A 26,641-nucleotide genomic window follows, 5' to 3' on the forward strand; every position below is an offset into this window, starting at 1 on the left:
TCTTTCTTTCTTTCTCTTTCTTTCTTTCTTTCTTTCTTTCTTTCTTTCTTTCTTTCTTTCTTTCTTTCTTTCTTTCTTTCTTTCTTTTTCTTTTTCTTTTTCTTTTTCTTTTTCTTTTTCTTTTTCTTTTTCTTTTTCTTCTTTTTATTTTTAATGTCTTTTGCCTTTGCAGGGTATGTAACACACCGTGCAGAAATATTTGGTTTGTGGGGTTGAAGTCTGCCCAAACCAGGGAGGACAACAATCTGGCTTTCCCCTACAGCAGATGCAGCCCGTACTGTGCATGAGCGCCTTTGAGAGAGGCTGAATTTGAACTCAAGAAATTTGGGGTGAACTCCTAGTACCGCCACGACCTGCAGCCTGTGCTGCGATGGAAATAATAACCGTGGCATTACAGCCTGCAAATGCATGGCTCCTGGGAAGACTGAGAGCTTCAGGCAGCTCCTGCTGTGCATATTTGCCCTCAAAGGCAGGGAAAAGCTAACAAGGGTTAAAATAAAATAAAAAAGCTGTGCTAATCCAGTTATTTGCAGACACAACACAGCAACACATTTGGTTGATGGGTTGATGAGCCCTTGGGGCCTGACCAAGCAAAGGGGAAACGCCAACATCACAGGGGTTTTAAGGAGTGGGGGGTGTGGGAAACCCCTCGTGTGTCATTCAGATCTGTTAGTTTATATAATTTCTAGACACCACCTTGGGGCAGTGTCAAGTGCAGTGTAATTACCGCTGCCATTGGTATGAATGGCTTTGGTTGTTAAATGTTAATGCAACATATTAAGATATGCTTGCCTGCAGGCAAAGTCCTGCCTACCTGATATCCCCTTGACTTCGCTCTCTGGGATCATTTGTAAAACTGCTGAGTGATTTGGAGCTCTGAAAGATTTGGAGATAGTATCAGATGTGCTGGGGAACAGCAACTAACGAAACCTGCCTCCTGCCAAACCCCAGCCCCAGAAGTGTGGGTGCTGCCAGGAGGACAGGGACAGGGACAGGGGCAGGGACAGGGGCAGGTCCTGGGCACTTCTGCAGGGACCGAGCACTTTTTCTCCATGCCTCGTTTCATTGAACTCCTGCTCCAGCCCCCTCTGGGATGAAAGCAAATGCTCCTTTTAATAACCTCCCCTCCTCCCTTTCTTTAGAATTCATGGCCCTTTTTGTGCAGCAGGTGGGGAGCCAGTCAAGAGCCATTTAATTCCTGCAGTTTGTGTTCAAGTGGGTAAAACACCAGCCGGAGAGGGCGGGAGACCAAGACACCACCGCATGAGCACAGCGGGTCTCAACCTGCTCACGCTGCCAAGCCTGGAAGCCTCCGGGGGATGAGTTCGTGCCTACGCCTTACCACATACAGGGATGCTCCGATCTCACAGAGGGGCTCTAAGTGCAATTATAATGGTTCATAAATCCAGGTTTTTCCACCTGAATTAAAAATTTCAGAGCTGCTGATGAACTGCTAGGAAGGGCTCCAGGCCCAGCATCCCCATCCCCTCGTGGTTCTCTCAGGCTCCTTGGATCAGAGCAGAGCAGATCAGAGCAGTGGAAACGCGCTCAGGACCCTGGCAGGAAGATGCTGGCCAATGGACGTGAGCAGGCTGTCATGTCCAGCACATGGAGGGGTTTTGCCACTCTTCTTGTTTTGCAGGCACTATTTTCTTTTAATTGTTAACCTTTTCTAAATGCATGTTGCACTTGGAGCTAAGAAAGCTTATTTTATTTTATTTTATTTTACATTTTTGCCAGAGGAATCCAGTGCTTGACTGTGCAACAGCAAACACCATGGGAGCAATTTTCCCTTCTAGTTTCGGAATATATTGAAAGCAGAAAGGCAAAGGGTGTGAATCTAAATGAAGGGAAGGAAAATTAACCCAACAGCCACTACAGAACCTGCCTGGTCCTCAGCTCCTCATCCATCCCCAGCTGTCTGGCCAACAGGTGCCCAATTTTTAAAATTGCCTATGCTTTCTCCAGCAGACACAACACAGCTAAATAAATACAGCAGTGAGATGACAATAGCTCTTCTGCAGCTGAGCAGTGCTCCAATGCAATTTTAGAGGCTGATGTGTACAGCGCGAACATAGTTTTGATGGGAGGAGGAGAAAAATACATTATAGGGTGCCTTGTATATATCCCTGAGATGGGAAAGACCTTGATTGCAGAGACAGCACGGCTCTGCTCCTGCGGAGAATGACATGCAGGAAAATTTGTGCCTTCATTGGCAGCTCTGAATGTTATCTGTATGGGTCAGATGATCTATCTAGATAAACTATCAATTTTCTTCTATAGCTTCAGCATTGTAGCATATGAACATCCATTAACAATGACAATAACAATTTAATTTTAAATTTGAACAGGCCTACTGTTGTATCAGAGATTGGTGTGCCCAGCACTGTACAAAGATAGCTAGATAGGTGGATAGGTTGATGGATATTCAATTATGATCAAATAAAGCTGATATGTATTTTTTTTTTTTCTCACAGAGCAATTCTATAAAGAGTTGATTGAAAAAGGAGGGGGAGAAAACCTGCCCCTTTCCTTGAAATGCAGAAATTCATCTCTTTGTTCCTCCTAAAAAAATATCTCATCTGGCTTCTGAAAGTTTAGAGCACCTCGCTTTGAAAATTGCTCTGAATCTTCAGGGAAATAGAGTGCAGAAACCTCCCGCTCCACATGTACCAATTAGGCATCAAATCGAAGCTGGGTGTTGCTAGAGAAGAGGAGAGGGAGGTAAAAACCACGTCCTAGGGACAGGTTGGCCCAGCATCCCACCCAAGCCCCATATCCCACCCGTCCTCGGGAGGGACCAGACCTCCTCCTGCAGCCGCGGTTGGAAGGGGAGCCCACTCGCCAGCCTGCACAGGCACCTCACTTCTGAAAATCTCATTAATGCAAAAGCTGGTTTAAAATCTGCCTAATGGAAAAGTCCTGAGCCCCCAGTGATGGATCTCAGCCCTGAGCCTCTCCTGACGGTGACAATCTCAGGTGCCACCGTGCAGGGGGGCTGCAGAAGGGCTGCTGTCCCCATGGCCCTATGGCTCACGGCCCCATCCTCTCGGCCACCTCCTCTCACTGTCTCCTGGGCACCAGCCGAGCTCTGCAGAGATGTTTTGGGGTGAGGTTTGAACTTGTCTGCTCTCTCTTCACCATGGTGCTTAGGATCAGACCTGTAGGTGACTCCCCTTTTCTCTGCTGCTCCTTCCCCCTCTGCTGGTGACTGGGCTGAGGACAGAAACTCACTGTCCAGGCACGAACATTTTCACCCAGAAAGGAGTAAAAGTGCATTTAATCGACCCCAAACTCCAGCAGAGGGATCCTGCTCAGACAAACCCCTCCTCAATGGAAATCGCAGCCTCAGGGAAGTAGTTTGGGGTCAAAATCAAAGGGAGTGCAGCGACACAAACAGGTGCTTGCTGGAGCCAGGCAGCAGGTAGAAATGGAGGAAATTAGGTTTTTAAGTATGTAATTTTGTCAGTTAATTAACCGTTGCCTCTAAGAGGCTTGTTGTGTCACCACTTGCCTTACACAAATTGTTTCATTGACATTACTGGGGCTGGCTATTCCGCGCATTGTTCCTTGTGTGAATTTGGCCTTATCAAATGTGGCTCCGGGCTGTAATTCTTCTTCTTTACAAATACAGATCCCTGCAGTATTGCCAAGGCTCATTAGGGCATGTGGATAATGGGATATTTTTACCCATGATAATTAAGTAATTATTACATGTAATATAGAGAAGAGTCAGTTGTAGCCAGCCTGTTTCCATTTACATTGTTAACGAGGAAAAATAAAAGTTTCTGTGTGTTTTAGGAGAGACAAGTCCACTTAAATCTCATTTGCTATTTATTGCTGTCTTTGCTGCAAAATTAACCTCATTAATATAAAGGTCTCATAAAAAAAGAAAAAAAAACTATATATATGTATAAAAATATATTCCATGTTACTTTATTCCCAGGTTGAGGTAAACACACTTTGAGTGGAGAATTCATCTCTAACCTTCATCACATCCCACGACCAAGTCCTGCTGCTCCCCCCTGCGTGGGTACGGGGAGGACGCCTGGAGCAGGGGTGCTGTGGGGTGCCAGAGGGGTGCTGCAGACAGGGTCCCGCTCCCATCCAAACCTCAGGAGCCTCCGGGGTGCTTTCAGTAGCTTCGATCTCCCTCTTGTGGCTGAACATCGTGGACATGGGGTGCACAGTCCGGACTTGCACCTCAAAGCCCTGGGGAGCTGCGTGCACTCATCGCCCGCTGCTGCACCCCAAAGCCCTGGGGAAGGGGTCGTCTTTCCCCCCTGCCACCCTCCCGTAGGCAGTGCTGAACCCCACAGCCACTTGCAATTCTGTACGACAAGTCACAGCAAGGGTGAGATGTTTTCATGTATTTCTAGGATTTTGCAATTTCCTGCCCCGAAGGGCCGTGCTGGCCCTGGCTGGGCTGTCCCAGGGCTGAGCTGCCCCCATGAGCTCTGGATGCTGCTTCTGCTCCTGCCAGTGCCTGGATGCTCAGGGGATGCTCAGGGGGAGTGAGAGGCTGCAGGCAGGAACCTGAAGGTGCTGGGTGGGGAAGGCAGCTCCTCCTGGTACCAGTGCATGCTCACAAGAAGCCCCTCATTCCTCTGGTTTCACTGTTCATGTAGAAAGTGTGTGTGGAACCACCAGACTGAGCCTGGCCTGGGAACACAGTAAGAAAATGTGATTCCAGCTGGGAGAGCAGCACCAGGAAAGGGTGCTGGAGGTGAGGGAGAAAGGTTTTCATTGCTTGATGAACCAATATGTGCTTTGTCCTGTTGAAGTCTCTGACGATGGAAAATTCTCTCCCTGGGATTATTTCTAAGGCTTAGCATGAGCCCTGAGACAGAAGGGGTCTGTGAGCGAGCCTGGGGTCAAGGTCCCAAAAGTGTCCCTGTACATCCCCCTCGCAGCATGGGTGCACACACCTGGAGGGCACCTGGATGTGTTCACAAAGTCACACACATCATTCTACAATATCTATACACACATTTCTGTCCACAAATAACCCCACCTCATGAAAGGACTCTCTGGTACTGGGGGTTGTGTTGCTCGACCACTGGAAAAGGGGTTTTCTGTGGGCTCCAACACATGGGGAAATATCAGAAATGTCTCTGCTGAGACTCAGCATTGTGCCTTGTCTGCCCATCTTGACCCCTCTCCTTGGCAGGTCTTGCTGCCTCAAACCTCTAGCATTCAACAGGGATCCAGGCTAAGCTCAGGGCTGGAGACCTCAGGGATTTCTACAGTCTCAGTGCTACAAAGCCCATACAGCCTTTCCCTCCTTGCTCCCATCCTCATGCTGTCTCTGCAGTGGCTCTGGGAACTTTTCTGTCCCATTGCGCCCAGCACCTCGCACAAAGCAGCCAGGGCCCAAAACAGGGCTTTTTGGAATCCAAATGGCCATTTAGCACCCCATTTCCAGAGCCTTCTTCTGCAGAATAAAGGCCTGCTGGGGATCATCAAACAGCAGAGCTGTGAGGGAAGATTTTCTCTGAACAGAAATCAAGGACACAGCCAGAAAAGAAAAAATAACGGAAAAGAGCTATTAAGTTTGAAGTATTAAAACACCAATCAATTTCCTTGAAGAAGGATTGGATAAATGCCTGAAGACATCCGAAGCAGCCCCATTACACACAGCACATCTGAAATCTGTTCCCAAGGAATATGCTTTTTACAAAGAACTGGCCTATGTGGATTTTGTCTGTAGAGAAGATAAAGAGTTGGTGGAATATAACTGAAGTTTTCCCAGAAAATCGTTATGTATCTGGGTATTCACATAAGTGTGTGAGTGTCGGTTTCTGTATCTCCATAGGCTTTTGTTTTGACTAACAGAAAAATAAATGTTGAGACTATAAATTGAACAAAAGATCAGTGACAAATCTTCCTCCCTTCCTTGAATTCTGTCATCTGTTCAATTATTTACGGCTGTGCACCTTTGCGCACCACTCGGGGTGACCTGCCCGGCTTCTTTCATAAAGCACACGGTGGTTTGATTAAATGGCATTTCTGGGAATGGAAAGTCTATTTGTTTAGCTGATCTGGATGAGCCAGACTAAATCTCTAATAGTCTTCAGTAACAAGGTAAGAATACATAACTTGTAAATTCCCTCACCCCACTGAGAACTCATGGAAAAGTATTTCACTGGGATTTGTGAATCTGAAGCCCCACTCCACTGCAGGCTGTTTATGTTTATGCATGAAAGGTTTCAGACATGCTACAAGAAGTAAATAACTTCCCTGGCATTATGTTCTTTTCCATAGACACAAAGAGAAAAAAAAATGTATTTGCAAAACATCTATTTACAGCCTCGGAGACCTTTTATTTCAGTTTCAGAAAGAAACACAAATGAAATCCCCGTGGAGGGAGGGAGGGAGAGCAAATCTGTGTGCAGGAGCCTGAGAGATGACACACAAGGCAGGGAAACTGGGGTATAACATTCCCACGTGAAGAGTGGGGTGTTGAGTGAGAGAAGTTTCAGCATGCAGATCTGAGCAGGTCTCCCTCTGCTCTTTGTACGGGAAGCAGAAAGAGGCAGCTCAAGAGAGCGACTCATCACTGCCCAAGAGATTTTTTTTTTCCTTACTGACAACAAGACAGCAGAGTAAAATGTAAAATGTCATGTAAAATGTCCAGATGAGGGTGGATGAATCCCATGGATTGCAAAGACAGAGGCTTTTAATGCAGATGAAGCAGCCACCTGGTGCATTCGGGGATGAGGGATACAGATCTGAGGGTGGCAACCTCAGTTTTCCATTCAGAGTATTCACGGCTCTCGTGGTTGCTGAATATTAAGCGGCTGAGATATTTTTCTTTTAGCTTTCTTTCTTTTTTTTTTTTTTTTTTTTTTTTTTCCTCCAGCAGTTGCAGACCCCAGCTCATTGTCCAGTGGAATAAAGGTCTATTACGATGAATTTATGCCTTCTGCTCATAGGCTTTTTATCTTCTCATTGCAGAGCACTCCATCGCTTTCAACAGCAGAGCTAAATGCAAACCCCACCACCAAGCACAAGCAAATACACAAGCTCCTTTGCAATTCTTTTCTCATAAATGAAGCGCAGAAAGCACAGAAAGGCTTGCTGCAGGTGTGTGCCTGATCGCATGTGCTGGCCTGTCTTTTAGCTGCAAAGATATGTCCCCAGCTCAGCCAGATTTTTCCGATGTCAAGGGGTGTTTAGAAGCTGCTTTTCTAGGTCCTTTGCAAACATCTAGGGGAAGAGACATCTCTTGCCCCACAGAGCTTACATTTGACATGGAAACCAGGAGAGGAAGCATTTTTCCTGAGCTCACAGCGTGAGCTTTTACCAGAGTGGATGCCAACCCCCTGTGAGCGCTGCCCAGTGTGGTGGGAAAATTATTAATATTTAATATTTGCGAGGTCTGGCTAGGGAGTTCATCCTCACAAAAGGAACATTCCTTTCAACTGCAACCCAGCAGCCTGTGATTGTTTGCAGCCCCCACTTCCACCCCCACTTCTGAGCTAAGATAATACTGCATGTGCTGCTCCAAAGGCTCCCCCATAGCGTCAGCTGTGGCAGTGAACAAGCTAAATAAAGAGTCCATCTCACTCCCAAGCATGGGTCCTTGGCCTTGCTAAGATATAAATAATGGTCTGAGGTCCCTGTGTGTACTTGTGTAATTATGGGCTCAGAGTCCCATTATTCTCCGACACCCCCAAAGCCTGCTGCACCCTGCAGAAGCTTTTGGCTCCCCTCACCCTGTCTGCTCTCCAGCTCCATGTAGGGATGCAGAGCCAGGTGTTTGCAGGTGCCCTGTGCATCATTACAGCACTTGGTTTCTTCTTAACTAATTAATAACCTGCCAATAGAAAAAGGTGTCCCCTCCCCAGCGTGCAGAGCTGCTGCTGTTGCTCTGATGAGCTGCTCTGCTTGTCAGCTAATTCCTGGCTGGTTGCAGAGGCACTCAAGGCAGTAGCCTAACACCCTCATTTTGGGCTCTCGAAGTTCCCTCCAAACACAGAATGAACGTCACAGCCTCCAGGAGAGAGTAACCAAGGCTATAAAGCCAAGTGCTAGATGCATGAGATACAGACGAGCCAGGTCTTGCCAAGATCAGGTGCAGCTGGGGGAGCACATAAGAAGCCTGGAAAAAACCCTGCCATCCTGCTGCAGCCCCTCCTGCTAGGAGCAGGGTCCTTGGCTCACTGCACCAGGAGCAGATCTGGAGGGGGTGAAGAACCCCTGGGTGCAGCTGTCTAGTGTCCCTGGTGCACCTCTGGGGGCTGTGTGAGAGCTGAATTTGTCCTGTGGGCAGTGGTTTCTGCAGCAGGTGAGTCTCTTGGTGTTTTCATCTCCTTGGTGCCCCTGCTGACCTTTCTCCCCAGGACTGTGCTGTGTGGGGATGCAGGCATGAGCACAATGCTGCCATCTCTCAATAGCAGCCTTGAACAGCTCTATCGCTGCTTCATCTCCTACCTGGTGACGTTTCCATGAGCCTTGAGTAGCATCTGAGCTGGAAATCTGACCTCCCTCGCACGCGTTCACATGCTCTTGCTGAGGTTTGCCAGCGAGCTGTGTTGCGTGTACCTGAGATGATCCAATCCATTAAAAAACCTTTAAAGTGCTCTAATGGAGATGGAGCAGTTGAAAGATCTCACCGCGTTTCTGGAGTGCGTGCGTTGTTATGAGTCACTCCTCTCTCTGAGCATCAGGCTGAACAAAGGCAGAGATTAGAGGAGTAAACAAAAGCCGGAGGAAGGAAAAGCTGCATGGGGAGAGCACACATGGAGCTGCTCTGCCCATCACCAGCCCTCCTTGCCAGGCAGCTGGGGACTGGGCACCTCCTGGAGGTCTGAATTTTGGCCATGTGAATCTTAACGCTGGGGTATTGAAGGGGTATGGGAAGTGATCTGTCTTTGGAGATGAGATTTTGGGGGAAAGTGGGGAGAAAATCCCATACAGGCAAAGAGGATGAGTGTCTCGTGGCTTCTTTTTCAAGCTCAGTTTGCAAAGAGCCCCTTGCCTGCGTCTGTGCCTTGCTCCCAGAGCCACGCTGCCACACCAATGGGGCCTGTGGTATTGAGAGAACTGGAAGGAAAGCTGCTTCTCTTCCTCATCGCCAGTTTCTTTGCATCACCAACAGGGGAAAAGAGAGAGGTCAGAAAGACAAATTCATCAAGGTGACTTCTCACAAGGAAACTCCCGCAGATGAAGTGGGATAAAGCTAATTGAGTGACTGTTTAAGAAGCTTCTGTTGCCCCTCGTGCTTGTAAAGAAATTGCATTAAATTGTTAAAGTGTCTTTGCCACACAAGATGCTATTAAGATGCATTTTGCTCCGCCACCTAATCTGCTGCGGAGGCCCATGAATGACAATGGGCCCTGCAGCTGTGGCCTTGGGGGAACAAAGGTGCCGGTGTCCAAGTGCTGTCAAGGCTTGTTTGAGGGGCCCTGAGCTGCCTCCCACTTGGCATTCAAGTGCTCCCTGTGCTATTGATGCTGTCAGGGTTTACGCTTGCCCCTGCAGAACTGCTCGCTGGTGCTTGCTCTGGGTCCTGTGCCACAAGTGACCCTGTTTGGTTTCCTTTTTAAATAAGGACTCGAAGCACCATGATCCTATGGGCTTAAAGCTGTGCGTGCCCTTGTAGGGGATGCAGAGTTCTCACAGACACAGGGTAGCCACTCAGTCTGGGCTCCAGTAATTGGTCTATGTTGATTAGCTTAATTAGAAATGCTGCCTCCTGCTTAATGATGGAAATCTCAGGGGTTTGCACCTTGGTACTCCAAGGTAAGAGAAACCCCACGTTGACTTCCCTGTATTTCAGGAATGTGTTACCACCAAAGCTGCCTGCTCCTGCCATGACAGCTGCAGTCCTGCGTGCACGTGTGGAGGCAAATCTTTCCTCCAGAGCAATAAATCCAATTAGGGACACCTGGTTCCCAGTGAGCACCCAGCTCTTTTCTCCTCCTGATGTGGGCTCTGGTGGCAGAGCTAAAGGCAGAGCAGGAACCCCACAGCCTTGTTCCCCATAGGAGTCACTTGGTGAGCGCTCTCTGCCTGCATATGCAGGGAATACGAGGGTGCTTGGTGGAAACCTCAGCTTCAAGGCTAAAAGAGAAATGGAGCTTGCAGAATCAGGTCTGTCCTGCCTGCCAGGAGCCAGCCCAAGCCCTGCAGGGAGCTCAGCTTGGGTGGCAGTGGTACCGTGGCCAGCCCTGTGGGTCAAGAGGCATCGCCAGCTTGCTGTCCTTGGCTCGGTTTCCAAGTTTACTCTCTGACAACAGTGAGGCTTTGCAGTGTTCCAGCCACAAGGAACATCTCCAGACTTCTCCCTTTCTGATTTCCAGGCAGGGGTATGTGATAATCCACTTTAATTTCTGCATTTAATTTGCACCTCAAGGCTTTCCACCGCAGTTGTTTCCAGCCGATGCGTTTACTATTTCAGTCACGTGCAAGTTATTAGTTTTGAATGGGTCAGAAATCTGACAGAAATGAAAATGCCTTTATTTGTGAGCATGGTGCACGCTATATGACACAAACCCTGCCTTTGATGACTTTTCCATAGCTGTCGCAGGGCTGCTTGGAAGCTCGCAGGATTAGAAGATGGCATCAGAACTCATTGAGATATAAATGACTTTAATATGCTTTGACACGCACCTCGGTAAATAAGGCTGGTGTGTTGCCAAGGTGATGCTCCGGTGTTGCTATGACTATATCAAATAGCCATGGTTACTTCTTCCTGGTCCCATTCGGAGGGGCCTATCTCCGAAATGTCCTTTTAATAGCTTGTGACACTAATAGAGTGATAGGGATTCTGGACATGAAGAGGGTGCATGTGATCCGCGCTGGGAGCTGTTGCCATTAACATATTCTGAAGGCTCTGCTGTGGGAGAAACTGCTCCAGACCCAGCCGTGCTCTGCCCGCTGCTGACTGCTCTCCTGTTAGGATGGTGATCCGGTGTGATCCTGGCCCTAGTGATCCGATGTGATCCTGACCCTTGTGATCCAGTTCTTCCTCTCCATCACACCCAGATAAGAGACATCTTGGCTTTTCGTTTACCTATGCAACATAATTTGAAATCTGGTTTTGCAATGATAGGGTGGTTGGTTTTTTTCTTTCTTTTTTTCCCCCCCTTTTTTTTCCTTTTTTTTTTTTTTTCATTTTTTCCCCAAGAGTTGTAGGCATTTAGAGAAATAAGAGCAATTAGTCTGCATTTAAAGACACTTCTTCTCTTGCATTAGCAGACAGAAGTAGTAATTGGTATAATATCCCCAGGAGCTGGAAGCTGGTGTAGCCTTGTTGACTTCAAAAAGTGGTTTTATCCTGAGTTGTTTTGCAGGAACATTGCAGTTCTGGTGAAATGTGTGGTGGGAAAGCAGATGACACGATTGTCTTCTTTTCAGTTGTGCCTTACACATCTGAAGTAACTTAATCACCTCATTCAATTTAGCCCTGACTGTTAAATTCTAATATTGATAGCATATTTATATGGTACGCCAAAACACAGAGCTTGGGTATCACGATGGGAAGCTGTTCAGTTACCACCTGCCTGCAATAAGCTGACAGTTCTGAGCTGAAATGCTCAAGAATGGCAATTTCCCAGGAAATTCTGATGCTCTGGCTCTTGATTGTGCTTTTGCAATCATGAATTTGAAATGTTAGAATCTTCTGGAAGAAAATCCATTTTTTATTTAAGTTAGCCTTCCTAATCAGAGATCAGGACTACTACTCCCAAGCCTGCTCTTGCTTTGCTGTGTGCAGAGCAGTTTATCTGGGCACAGTACCGTCCCATCTAAGAAACAGGTAACAAGTTGATGCCATTCAGCGATGTCCTGAGACACTGTTAATTGACAGTAACAGTTATTTGTGACTGTGGTTGCAAGATGTTGAAGAACCTACTGGGGAAAGACAAGATTTGCCTCCTCCAGACAAGCTCTCTCCAGGCTGTTCATGGGGTGACCTTGTCTGACTGGTTTTGGTGGAAAATGCTCCCCTTTTCTTTTCCTTCAGTAATGAAGATTGCAAGAGTTCACAGCTAATTTTCTGCAGTGAAATGAGTGTCTTTCAGTTTTAGAATTGAGTGACTTGGTGAAATGTTTTCACGGGGGTGCATGAGAACGTGGATGACATGCCTGTGTGCTTAAGCTCTTCCAGAGAGTCCAGTAGCCCTGTGCCTCCATTTGTCATTCTTGAACCTGGGCAGCTTCCCCCAGAATACCCTGTTTTCCTTATGAGCTCTGGCCAGAGCTCATACTCTGGGATTTTTCCTCCTTGCTCACCTCCAGTTTAGGGTAAAAATGCCAGTCTTCAGCCTCCCGAATGCATGGACTTTCTGCTGTTGAATTCCCTCCCATCTCTATTACTGGACTTTTTGGGGGGACATTCAGTGCATTTCTAATTCCACCAAGTGGCAGTGGGGCTTTCTTTCTTGCTCTCCGTGGGTCTGAAGTCCCCAGTGAGGGAAGCAGGTCTGCAATGCAGCTGGGTGAGATCAGCTGGATTTGGTGCTGACACAGTGATCTCTTTATCACATAAATGATGGCATGCACATGTTGGAACTGGGGCATGTGAATGTGTCAATGTTCCACAAAGCTGTGGCATAGAGCTATGCAGAAATAAGCCAGTTTACGTCTGTAAAAGATTGAGTTTAAATTGATTCATTTCTATCACAATACTTCTTTCTTTTTTAAATGTAGACGAGCTTTTGTGTGTCTAACTGTCCCTGAACTCAAATGGCCAGAGGGATTGTGTTCAAATTATCCATTAAAAACAATCTCCTGGCAGAGACCAAGCATGAAAATTTCAGTCCAAAAGATGAAAGGTTCAGTAAATGTTAGGAGTTCATGGCAAGAGAGGATTTATAAGGGTTTGCAACCTATACTAGAGTTGCCATAAGCAATATACACCCTAGCACATATAGGGCCAAAGCTCCCACCAACTTTAAAGGAAAATGGATTAAAGCTTTAAGCTGAAAGCCTCATGACTAATCATCCATGTGACTAACCCAAACTGTCACAGGATTCTTCAAATGGCTCTTTTAGTTCAGAAATAGCTGCTGCTGAAAACTCATTGGGTTAATTCCTCAGCTCAGGTGGCAGAAATGGGAGGTTTGAATGGGATACACAATCCCCACTGAAAATCCAGATGAAGCAGCAATGCTTTTCCCCAGTCATGGTGGTGAGCAGCACTATGGAAAGTGTTGTACATGATTTCCAGCTGTATCCTTACCGGAGATCCTTCTGGATGGCATAACCAGGGGTGGAGAGCTGCTTTCTGAAAGCCCTCCCACCATGAAAGAAAAAGAGGTTACAACAATTAATAAATGTTATTTATAAAGCACTTCCCACACCAAGAGCCTTTTGGGAGCAGCATGAACCATTAAAATGAAATCCAATTATAAAACCCAATCACAATTAAATTGTTCATATCCCTCCGTGGGAGCCCTGTCTCAATCAGTCACTCTGTCTCTCTCCTATGGCCATGCAGCAGAGGAGGTTCAACTCATTTGTTTGTGGCATCAACAAGAGAACCCTCATTAGCTGCGTATTATGGAGCTCTATGGGCTAAAGTATTGAGATTAATATGAAATAATTAGCTCTGATGAAAGTTATACCTCACTCAGAACAGCTGGGACTTGAATAGGATGCAACTGAGACTTGATTACTGTGTCATTACAGTATTAGTGCTGTGTACAGTCATTGTCATACAACTCCAAAATGCCTTTGATACGATTACGTTTTAATTGAATACTAGCCATGCTAGGGCCTGATGGCACTGCAGCACTGGGGGGGGTAACTTCATTGTGTAATGACTTTTGTTTTGTCTTTATGAGTAGAGCAAACTCCTTAGCATTTAAAAAGCAGCCCTCACGGGAGCACTTCCCTCCTGGGAGAGCTTTAAAATGCATATTGGTGTCTCCACCCAAGTTTACTTCAGAAAATGGCAAAATGAGGACTGTGATGATTTCATACCCCTGAGGACTTCATGCCTGTCACCAGGCTGTGTGCTGTGGTCCCAAGGAGAGTCCTGGTGACAGGTAGGACAGGGAGGAGGAGTTCTGACTGTGGCCACACTGGAATCTAAGGCTGTCCCAAAGGGGGTCTCCATCAGCCTCGGTGAGAGGTTTCCCCCATCCCCCAGACAGCAGAGGTGTCCATACCCCAACCACACCTGTGTGACAGGCAGGGGACACTTTGCTGTGCCATCCCCAGGTCAATTCCGAAGATATTTACCTTCAGAATTACTATTAGCAAAGGAGAATTCAAAGTCTTTAAAGGCAGATTTCCATTTCACAACAGTTAATGTCAGGTGGTTTTAAAAATGTCCTAATTAGGAATTGCCCTTCTTAATATCTGACTGACCGAGGCCTGGAGGTTTAAGGTTAATGCAGAGTTACACACATCTCATCCCCAGGTGCTGTTTGGAGGACAGTGGTTAGGGTTATGTTCTCACTGGTGTCTGCAACTGTGCTGTGCTTTGCATATAGAAGTCAAATTTAATGATTTAATTTAAATTTTTCTGTAGCATCTTTCTAGCACAATATACAAGGCATTTAAGGACTTGGGAGGGGAATGATTGTACTGAATTTAAAATGAAATCAGGAGAGATGGATGTGTTCAACATGCACTGGCATTGCAGAGTTAACTCTCCAACACATATGCATCCAGTGCTAGGGTGGATGTGGATTTACAAGGATACATTAAGAAATGATGAGCTGCCTTAAGAAATCAAGTGCAGATTTGCAGCTCTTGCCCTCTTATTGGGCTGTGCCCATAGCTAAACACCCCCAGAACTCAGGAACTCTTAATTCCAGATGTGAGATTGAATTTGGCCCTGTGTAACAACTCAGTCTGAACTCCTGTTTCAGACCCCTCAATAAAACAGGGGTTGTGCTAGATGCACACAGAGCTCTGAAGATTTATCCCAACTTGTTCTCTCAATGTGAGTCATCAGAAAGCATAACTGCCATGTAAAATTACATTGTTTTGTTCTTGGGGGAGCCAAGAATAGAGCTGCTCCTAGAAGTGTGGTTGGTCTCTTCCACAGAGAGAACAAAACATGACATTATCAACTCAATTTTATAGATCAAATAATTTAATTTGAGTTCAGATTAATCTTAAGCAGGGAAAGCTGCTTCTCCCACTGAGCTGAATAATGTAATCCAGCCACACTGCTGCTCTTCTGTTTCTTGTTTGCCCAGAACAGGAGCCCACGACCCCATTTTACAGGACACATGCCTGGTCCCACAAGAATGGCACATAAATGCACGTGTGCCCCATGGCACACATAGGATGGGAAGACGTGCATCACGAGGCTCTGATATTAAATTATCTCACTCCCTCAGCTGCAGGAAAACTGTTTTTAAAGCCCATCGTTTTGTGGGCTGGGAATCAGTTTTTGCTTTCTAGTCTGGCTTGTTTATTGTCTGCTTCGTCCCCCTCGCTAAAAAAATAACAATAAAGATTACCTTCCTCCTTCAACAGCCAAAGCAATTTTCAGATGGTGCTGTATGCCAGGATTCAGTTGGTTTTTAATGTACCATTACTATTTTTGAAATCTGGTCAAAATAAATATAGAGATAACTCAGGAACGAACAATTGGGTCTTCCAGAGACAAACACAAGTTATGAGTAAAATTTACTGCTTAGCTGAAAGATTTCTGAATGCTAACAGTGTGACACAGGCAGAGGACGCAGACCATGTGTGCTGGTTTATTAGACTAAAAATGAATATCTGGGCTTTCCACGCTCATCAAACAGAGCCCAGAGGAAGATCAAACTGTTAAGCTTTCCAAACATACCTCGACCAATAGCTGGGTACAAACCCACAGGACCTTTCCGTGCAGAAAAACTCACCCCAAACTTTATTTAGCTCATTCATCCCTGGGTTTATTGGCTTTGGTGAAATTACTGCAGACCCAGGAAATGCTTTATTTCACTGAAATATATATATATATATAATAATTCTGTGGTGTACCAATAAAGAGTTACTTGATACGGTCAGCAGAGGGAATACTTGACTCAGCAATCATAAAGCAGCGAGGCCAAGAGGAGCTGGGGCTCTGGGAAGGGAGGCAGAGCCCCAGGCCTGAGGGATTCAGCTCCTGAGCTTCCCCCTGTGCCAGGGGGCTGGCCAGGCTCACAGGAGGCAGGTTTGGAGTCTGCACACCATGCTGGTTTAGAATTTCATAGATCTGCTCAAAAAATGGGTCTGAAAATCTTCCACGGAGCTGTCTCCTTCCTCTTGTGCAAAGCAAAGGATGCTCGCCCCTCTCCCTGGTGGCTAAGCCCATGACGCCTGGCTGAGCTGTGGTTGTAAGGAAACAGGCTCAAAGATTTGGGGGATTTTATTGATTTTTTTTTTTCCAATTTCTTTTGGCTTTTCCAAACTCAGCCCCATTTAATGAACACAAGTTTTGCAAGATCCAGCTTCAAAGGCAGGCCACTGGTAAGGGAAGGGGAAGGGAATTGACTGATGTGGAAAATCACACACTCTGGGCTTTTTGCACTGATTGAAAGGTGTTAACCCCTGCCTGGCCAGCATAATTTAATAGGTGTAATAGGGCAAGGGCTGGATGAGTCCAAACTGTTTTCTTGTAGAAAAATAGGATTTTGAAACATTCATCTCCCAGTCAATTTTTATGGATTGTTTCCATTTTTGTGAACAAAGGCAAACACGCTAAGAGGAAAATGGTTTTAACCGTTCAGCTTCACTTTGAAGGGAAAAAAAAAATCTGAAGACATAACCCTGGAGATTTCTTTTACTTAAAACTTTGGATTGCTCTATTTGGAGTCCAAAAGAGATTATGCAAAAAAAGTCAGCAGTTTGCACACAAGGAGGAGAGACACTCATGCTCTGCTCAGTTAGCACACTTACTCATTAATCATTTTTTTGCCACAGCATTTTAGGGAAACATATGCAATACTTCTCTTAGGATACATGCGCAGCCATGAGCTGTTTAGCCTTGATCTAACTCAACAGATGCAGCCCCATGCTCATCTCACTGTGCAAATTATACCTCTAGAAACGTTTTCAAAGTTTCTGTATCTTCAGCTCCGAGATTTCAGAGTGATGTTCATGGAAGTAAATTCTCATGAGACCAGATGCTGCAAAATTTATAATTGGAAATGCACAGAGCCGTCATGGCCTTCATATTGAGCTAAGCCCACAGAAAAGCTGCAAGCCTGTAGAAGTGATTGCAGAGTGATGCCTGGAGGCATTCCCTTCCCAAAGGTTTTAGGAAGGGGGAGGCTGGAAACCAGCTCCTCAGCTAGAAAGCTGTCACCACAGGTGCAGAGATTTGAAGGGGACAAAAAATGTCCATCTACAGAGAGATGAAGACTGGCAGCTTAAGCACAAGGGACTCAACTTGGATAAGAATCATCCCCAGATTAAGAGGCTTTAATGTACGTGGCTCTGCGTGCTGAGCCCCTGCCCTCCCAACAGAGTCAATAGAGATCTTGGGAGCAATTGAATTACTTAAGCAAAAGCACTTGTTTCATTTGGGACATCCTGGGGGCACACAAGACATGCAGTGATCTGGAATATGTGACACAGGACCTCAGGGGATCAGTAATCTTCTGGAGGGATGTTAGGAGGCCGGGAGAAATCCCTTAGGGCAGTTAAGTGGCACCAGGCTCTGTACTTGAGCAACCACATTGAGGTCCTCACCAGTAGCCCATGGAGATCTGGAGAATTTTCTCCTCACCAAAGTGGACCTTGAGGCTTGGTCACCCTTGTTTTGCTTGCGTCCTGAGCATGTCCTTGTGAGCAGGACACTGGAGATCTAAGAGTGAGAGTAGAGATGGATGTGGACATGGGCTTGGAGATGGGCTTGGAGACACTGGTTTATCCATGCCTCTCAGGGGCATTTGGCAGGGCAGCAGCAGCTGTACTAGGGTTTGTGGATTTGCCACCACCACAGAGCAGTCCTATAGACCTGGGCTTTGCCTGGAGACTGAGCTGCCTTGCTGCATCTTGCAGGTCAGATCACCGGCAGCGTGCAGTACCCTGGTGAATGTGCTGGTGCACATACAGAGCAAAACATTTCTAACACTGAGCCCCTGGGACACCACACAGAGCACTGAGTCACCAGCCCACCTGTGGGGTTACACACAGCAGAGCCCTTTTAACGACAAGCAAGCATCACAAGGAGCAAAATATCTGTAGCACCCTGGAGCAGCATCGCTTGCCTTGTGCTGCTCTGCCTGTAGATGTTGCTGTGGACTGCTCTTGCTCCGGCCCTTGCCCAGCTCCAGGTTAATAAGGTGTGCAAAGCTTGCAGGCTGTGGAAAACAAACTGCCTGTGTCCTTACAGAGGCTGCAGCTGTCCTAAATCAATGCTTGCTTTTTAAGGCTCTTTCTGATTTTCAGCAGCATAGCAGCCCTCCTTCTAGCGTTCCTGGAAAGCCTTAAGAGCATTTATGGTCACTGGTTGCAGTGGGAAGTTTTTTTACCCTTTTTCCTCATCTGAGGTTCTCTGTGTAGGATTCCAAATGTCCTCCACAGAAAAACAAACATGCATCAGCCTAGGTGTCAGGGCACTGTCTGGGTTTTATAAAGGTTTTGAGCTCAGTGCAAAAACACAGCAGCAGGATGAATGCCTTATCCCAAACGGGGATAGCAACAGAGACTTGTGATGGGCTGGGGAGCAGCAAGGAGTAATCCAGTGCCAGATAAGGAATCAGACAAACGTGGAGATTGAAATCAGACACAAGTCCCTCTGAAGTGACAACCCCAAAGGCCAACCCTCCTGCATCTTCTCAGACCATGGCACTGTGCCACAGCCACACACCCGAGAGGAGCTTGGCTTTTCAGAGACGTAACCCAGATACAGCTGGAACCAAGTCCCCCTGTTTGGGTGCAACACACATGGAACAAGAGATGCTTTCTTCCAAGCCAAACGGCCTGATGCTCCTTGCCTTTTTTACCTCATCAGGATGCTTCATTTTGGACTTTTTTCCCTGTGATAGAAAGACAAGACCTGTCCCACATCTGTCACACAGCTTCACATTTTCCTCCCGTGTTTAATGAAGGGGCTTTATGAAAGAACACGGCTGGGGGAGGAGATGGGGCCCTGCCAGTACTCTTCCTCCTGAAGATTTTGCCTCAGTCATGAAAAAACACCCAGAGACGGTTTGTTCTCCTGATCAGAATCCAGGTGCCATATTTACATTTTGTCTGAAATTAATTCAGTCAGATCTTTCAAATGCAAATAGCTGGTAAAGAAATAGCCCTGATTAGGGGGGAAACTATATATATTTTTTTGCCCTAATGAAATAATGCAGGCAGTTGCTTGTGTTAGAGATCAGCTGTTTGTAAACAATCAAAAGCCTTAAATTCACAGGGTAGTGAGAGGTAGAAATGTTCTTTCTTCTCTTCAATCTTTAATAAATATTGAAAACTGGCACTGGCCAAAGCTGCTAATGTTGCTATTAAAAGCAGGTGCTTACTCTCATGTCTATTTTTCCTGGTTAGCTGCTCATAAAATAATATGCTTAGGACAGAATTCATCAAGTATCAGCAGGGTGTTTGCGAAACGTGTCCAAAATAGGGCAGAATCTGCTCATTAGCACTTTATGCTAAGCACTGCAACAGAGATCATCAGTTGTGTGCACTTGGCTTTTTCCAGCACAGCTCACCTGGGACCCTTGGAGGCACAGCAGAGGCTTTTCTGTTCACCTGGATGTGGCCTTTCATTAGATTCATGTATATATTCAGCAGCAGTTCTGAGTGCTTTGGAAAGGAAATCATCAGCTGTGTTCCCATTTTCCATCTGTGGAAACTGAGGCATAGCAAGGGGAAAGAAGCTTCTCCCAGCCATCCCACTGGGAAGCATCACTGCCAGTGACTCCCCTGCCTCTTTTCTATCTTAATTCATCTAAAATGTTGAGAAACACAGCAGGTTGCTTCTGTCTGGATGTGCTTTGCTAAGCAGATGCCTTTTAACCCAGGGCACCTGTAATCTTTGGCAACCAAACAAGTCCCATGTTCCTTGGTGTAACGGGATCATCAGTGGGAACAGGTGCCTTGTACCCAGACACTTCAGGGGCATTTCAGGGCAAATAAAGTTCCTCGTAGTTGAGAATATCTGGTACATTTGGCAGAGAACGAACATGTCCTACCTTATAGTAACACAAAAATGTGGCTACAAATAACGTTCTGCTGACTGGACTTAATATCAGAGGAAAAAGTGTTAAAAACGTGGTATTTAAAAGTGTTAAAAACGTGGTATGTCTGAATCCTGAATTTCCTTAGGCATTCATGGGGCTGCAAAAAGGGATTCAACAGTCTTGGCATGGTGGGACCGGTGCTTCGCTTTGGTCAATCCAGGTAGAGAGGGCAAGTGTGCCGAGAGTGCCCATGCTCGGGCACCACGTGCTCCGTGGGTGTCTGCTCAGAGCACACCCAGCTCACATCCCTGGGTGTCCTCCTGGTGGAGATGCAGGAGCAGCGGGGGTTCTGGGCTGTGTCCCAGGGATTTGGGGGTGTGATGCAAGAAGTGACACCAGCACAATGCTGGTCCAAAGTTAGAGCCTTGGGATCCCCAGGGCGGGGCTGTCCAAATTACTGCTCAGAAGGAGGATGCCATGTCTCTTAAAAAATGAAAGTTCCTCAGTTTTCTTACCAAACCTCAGCTCACATAAAGTTCCATGTTGGTCCAATACAGCCTTCTGTTTAGTTTTGGCATTTGCTCTTTCTTTTGAACAAAATGTTTTGCCATCTTTGCTGTCTAAAATTTCGGAAATGAAAACCCATTCATTTCACTTTGGAGAGAACAGGAAAAGCAGTTTCATCACATCTGAATTCTTCACCCATTTGTTTTTATGAACCACACATTTGATGAATACAGGTCAAGCTGACAAATATTTTCTCTCTACTACTAGCCATTTTCATTAGCAAATAAATTCATCACATGGACTGACTCACCGAGTCTGGGAATTCTGACTTGCCTCTTGCTTCTGCCCTCATGGTTCATAGCAGCCATACAAATGGGCCCTGACTTGCAGCGAAAAGGTAACAGGCTTTAATGTCACCACAGGTTAAGGTGAAACCAGTGATTTTCATTTTTCTTGGAACAGGGCTGGAAAGAAAAAGGAAAACTGGATCCCGCCAGGGACTTCATGATTTCCCTCTGTGCCAGCGAGGACCTGAATTCCTCAGTGTCACTCCCCAGGCAACCCTCATCATTAATAGTCAGTGGCACAGGAGGAGTCCCAGGAGTGCAGGATTATTCTTATAAATATAAATTCAGTCGCTGTGCAAGAGGTTGGCAGATGCAGAGCATTGGCTCACTCTGTCCTGTAGGAGCCGGGTGTGCGAGGGAGGGTGGCCTGCTCAACAGATCAACCTTTACACAAGTAACAAAAAAAAAATATATTACCTCAGTGAATTTAGCTGGTAGACAAGAAATAAATATTCTGGTGTGGCCAGAGACTCAGTGATGTCCCTATCAGATCTGCCTTAGAAATATGCACATCGTCTTCCTTCCCATTGAAGTTAGTGGGAATTCGATGTTGGCTTTACCTCTGGATGATAAACCTGCCCCTGCTTGCAGTCATCCAGGTAAAGGTTTGTCTCTCCTCTCACCCAGGAAACCTTCATGGACTTTGGGTTAGCAGAGAGAAGGAACCATCCCAGCACCATTTCCTTTTGGAATATGGTGGGAGGATCACAGAATCACAGCTGGGGTCGTGAATATCAGGGCCAGCTCACTGGACCAAACAATGTCTAGGGCCATTACAGGCAGCTTAAGGCCATCCTGCTGCCATGGCACAGGAGTGCTCTGTGCCATTTGTGCCACCCCCATGTGGATATCTGGGCATCTCCAATGGCCCCAGACACCTCTGGTTAGGCAGAGCTGTCACTCTTTAATGACTCCAGTGGGAATTCAAACACTGATGTGTGGACTTGTATTGTTATGATCCTTTGGAGATGAATTTCACCCTAAGTGCTTTTCTTGAATTATGCAAAAGGATGCTGTGATATCCAGGAAAAGCATTTGCATTGTGAGATTTGTATTTTGGGGATCTCACAGTGTTTTCCTGACTCATGCAGCCTGGCCAAGACTGGCAGCCACCCTCCATCGTCCCAGCCTGCCCGAGCCATGTTGTCTGCCACTGATTCCAGAGTAACCACCTCAATTCTGATTTCAGATTTCTCAAGTGACGGGACATGAGCTTTATGCCTTGCTCTTTTCCATCATCACATCCCTTATTTATGCTGAAATCCCACGCACGCATTCAGCTCAGCTGTGGAGCCTGCTCACAGGCTGTCGCGATTCAGGTTGCTAAGACACTACCTCCCAAAGTCTGCAGCGAGAAGCACGAGTGAGATCTGCTGATTTATCCCTATCAGGACCTTCTCCATAGACAGAAGAATGAGAAACCCTGCAGTCACAAGACGGTTGTGTGCTTTCTGCAAGCATGGGGCAATTTTCTCTGCTGAGCATTGCCTTGCTCCTCTGCTCCAAGGACACAGGTTGCCAAACATTTCAGCTGCTCACAGGGTGAGCTGAGGTGAAGAATGCCTGCTCTGAGCTGACCCTGGCATGAGTGCTTTGACCTACCCAAAGAAATATAATTCAGTCCAGCGGTGGGAAGAAAAAGTGCTGGGAGAGGAGCCAGGAGCTTTGCAACAGGCTTACCATACAGACACTGCTGAAAACGGGTTTTCTTCTTGTGCTGTTGTGTGTGACGCCTCCCTTGGAACATGAAACCCAGAATGTTTAATAACATTATTATTGCTGCTGGAAGGAGGACAGGCGGTGCCATCTCTCCTTCATGTCTTTTCACTGGACTTAGGCAGACGCAGAAAAACTACTAAGTATCTTGTTAAATCCCCAGGCTACATTCTCCTTGGTGGTGTCTGTGTAGAAATCTGAAATTAGTGTTGTAACAGCGGGTTTGTAGTGATGCTAATGGGAATAAGAGTTTTTAGTGATCTAGGCCAAAATCTGTTAACAGGACATTTGTGTTATGCGTGCCCAGGATGTGATACCTGCCTTAGAGCGAGCACCAAATTTTAGACAGGTTAAATAAAGTGAGATTAATGTTATAACAAATATTTCTTAATAGGATCCTTTGGGATCTAGATACGAGTCCTAATGATCTCATTAGGACTTTTGCTCCCTTTCCAGAGTCATTTTGGTGTCTTTGACTTCTGCCAAAATTTTGCACTTTTAAAAAATATTTTCATTATTGGATCATTTTACAGATATTAAGAGTCTGTGGCCTCACGCCATGTCTCAACCTTTACATCAGATACACTTCGCTGACTTCAAAGCAAAACCGGGCACCCTGCTAATTTCATAATGGCTCTGAGAGAGCTGAATGCTGTAGGGCCCCTTCCACTGTCAGTGCTAATTAGGAAGGGATTGGACTGTGTCAGGTCTGAAACTTCACTGAAAAACCTGAGGTTTCCAAACCTGAGCGATGTTGCAATATTCAGTGTAATTATCTAAATTTAACCACTACTGAGACTGTTGCACAGACAGAAGAGATAAGCTGAGCCCTTAAAATGCTAAAATCCAGGAACTCTAAGTGAATCTGATATGGTGGTGATGCAAGTCTGGTTCACTGAATAAAATAAAATAAAATGGAATAAAATAAAATAATACAGTATTTCAAATATTGCGTGACATCTTAACAATTGGTTTTAAGCAGCCTTCCACTTTCCCAGATTTGGGTGTGGGTATGACCTTCAAAGCTTGCTCTTCCACCACCGTAGCTGCCTGCACTTCTGGAAATCTCAGTGTATACCCAGACTTCATGACTTAGCCCTGGTAGTCAGTTACATATAGGGTGCTTGGATTTTTTCAGCATTCATAACGAATCTGTGGTGTGAGGAGGAGGTCCAGAGCTGAGGCAGATCAAAACAGGTACCAAAATGTTCATGTTAAGTTCTTGGGGAAAGATGCCATCAAGTTACTAATGCTCTTGATCACAACTTCATGTGATGAAGCAGAGTGCTTAAAATACCTCACCTGCTCCTTGTTGTAGTTCTTCTTTCTAGGCAACTGCATTAAAGCAAAATGCAGCAGGAAAAAAATAAAAATAAAAAAAAAAGGCACCTCTCAATTGGCCCCATGAGTAGGACTTTATACAGTTTGGTTCACTGTTTAGTTGTATGGCCTTTGCTGTATGTGAGAGGTGTTATGCTGTGCTGCTTTGGGAGCAAAAGCATCTGTCCTCATGTGCGTGTCAGTGTGCGAGAACACACAGTGCCACCGTGTTCAGGCTGATACACAGCTTGTGTGCTTATGGACTCACACAGTCCATGTGGGAGTAAGAGCCAGTCTGTCTGTCCAGCCATGTCTCTGACAGTGACCAAAACTGGCTTTCTAGCATACGACCAGAATGTCATGGCGTTTTCCGCTGTGTCCCCATGGTGCGATCGTGGTGCTTCTCTGGGCAATGCTGGGCAATCCTGTGAAGGTTTAGGGATCATCATAGGTTCAGCAAATATGTCCACGAGACATTACATAATGCGTGGGGCTGTGGACAGACCAGCAGGAATCTGTTCCTCTCGCATGCAGGCAGGTGTGAGAAGGTGTTAATTCTTTCTGTAAACAGGTTTATTATGGTAACAAGATGTCCAAAAGCCCCTTCCAAGCATAAACAGCAACTGATACAAATTCCCCTTTGTGTGAGTGTAAGATGGTTTTCAAAAACATCTTCCTCATGCACATAAGGAGACCATATCCCCAGGAGATGTGTGTTCTTGGACCAGGGTTTGCATTTGTGGGACGTTTTTCTTGTCCCACAAATCCCTCAGGGAGTGCAGATGTGATCTGTTGGGATCCCTACAGCCTCAAGCATTGGAGGCACCAGTCCCATAAAGGAAAATATAAACAGCCCCTCTCTGAGGTTTCATTCATCGTGCTCCAAATGCCTGTGAATGTGCAAGCAGATATGAGGGAAGGGCTGTTGTTTTCCTTTGAGTGCCCCTAGAGAGGCTGTTGATAAACATTGGCAGCTACTCCCCAGGTCTGAGCCAAAAAACAGTCTGTACCTATGGTCATGATGCTTCAAACCTCTGGGATTTGAAGGTAAAGGCTTACAGAAAAGCACAGCACACTTTTTGAGGTGCTTGAAAAGCCGGTGTGGCTTCCAAGCCATGTTCAGTCCGATGAATAAGGGCAGGAATCCCAGGTGATTGGAATGTTTATAAGCCCGGGAGATTTTAGGGTTCAGTTTCTTGTTGCTTTGGGTTTTCATCACATAATGTATTTTTTTTTTTTTTAATGCAAGGAGTAGACAGGAACAAACAGGACATGTTTAATGACCTCATAGGAATACAGAGTTAACCCTGGAAGACATTTAACCCTATGCAGTCGTACAATATCTATAAGGATGGCTGGAGCTTACATGAGAGGTATTGGTGACAGCTCCTCTCCCGGAGGTCACTGCTTCCACAGATGAACTGATGGAGGTGGCTGTGGCTGTGTCATTGCTCCTCAACCTTTTCATGCAAAGTCATCTGTCTTGGTCAAATCAAGTCAATGTCAGAAGAAAAAAGGTTCTGTAAGATGAGAGGAAGCATGCCCCAGAGGTATCCTGGATAGGAAATTATTTTCCCTAAAGTTATATTTTTGATAGTAGACTTCTAATCACAGCCAGACATTTGTTGTCAATGGAGGTACCTCTGGAAGGAGATTCCTCCCAGTTCTTATTCAAATCTACCAAAATCTATATTTAGTACACTTAAGTTGTGTCAGTTTGATTGCATAACCCAGAAAGTCCCTGATGAATGAATGACACTAGGAACTTTGTCTTGCACTGTTCTCATTTACAACATTTTATTGACTGTAGATAATGTGCAACTGCTTCCACTTCCATGTATTTGCAATTTATGCAGTTTCTCTCCCTAATGAACAGAGCCTAGACATAAGACTCAGTGTCACTTCATGTCTACAGTGTGTTAAAACATAGATACTTCTAAACCATAAACACTAATACAAAAAGACACAGCTGAGAAAATATATTCATCATAATATTGATTTAGATGTTGCTTTTAGGACAAGAATCTCATAATCTCAATAATAATAGATTTACTTTTGATGGCAAGCTTTGATTTCTTGCTTCATCACACCGAATGGCCAGACACTTTAAAAGGAAAAGAAAAATGCAGCTGCCGGTGCTCTATAACAAAATCTCCAGATTCAGTGCACAGCAGGAAGATATGATTTGTTTGTTCACTGAAATGGATATAGCCTGGAAGAAAGATTCTAACACTACAAAACTAGATTCTAAACCTAACAGAAACAATGATTCTAAACCTCAAAACCTCTTCAGAAAAACACTAGAGCAATAATATTTATTACTATGGCAATAGTCTTTATTACCAACGTCCAGGATATGTAAAATGACTAACGAGACATGCTTTAGCTTAAAGGGACAGACATAGAAAAGGGAGGAAGACGTCTCTAAGATATATCTGGTTACAAAGCAGGTTAACCAGCACTTGGAAAGCTGTCTGTCATTTCTAGTGACTTCCACAGAGAATGCATCTTTGTAGTTGTGCCAGGTCAAATGTGTAAACCAGCAAAGTTTTCTCTCTGCAAGTCAAGTAGCAAAGCTCAGACTGTGCCGTGTAACTTGTATCTCATGCAGGTATTGAATAATCTTCAGAGACATTCTGTCTGTGGACCTAGAAGTCCAAGCATTGCCAGGAGCATCTG

This window comes from Oxyura jamaicensis, chromosome 23 (assembly GCF_011077185.1).
Source record: "Oxyura jamaicensis isolate SHBP4307 breed ruddy duck chromosome 23, BPBGC_Ojam_1.0, whole genome shotgun sequence".
NCBI lineage: Eukaryota > Metazoa > Chordata > Aves > Anseriformes > Anatidae > Oxyura > Oxyura jamaicensis.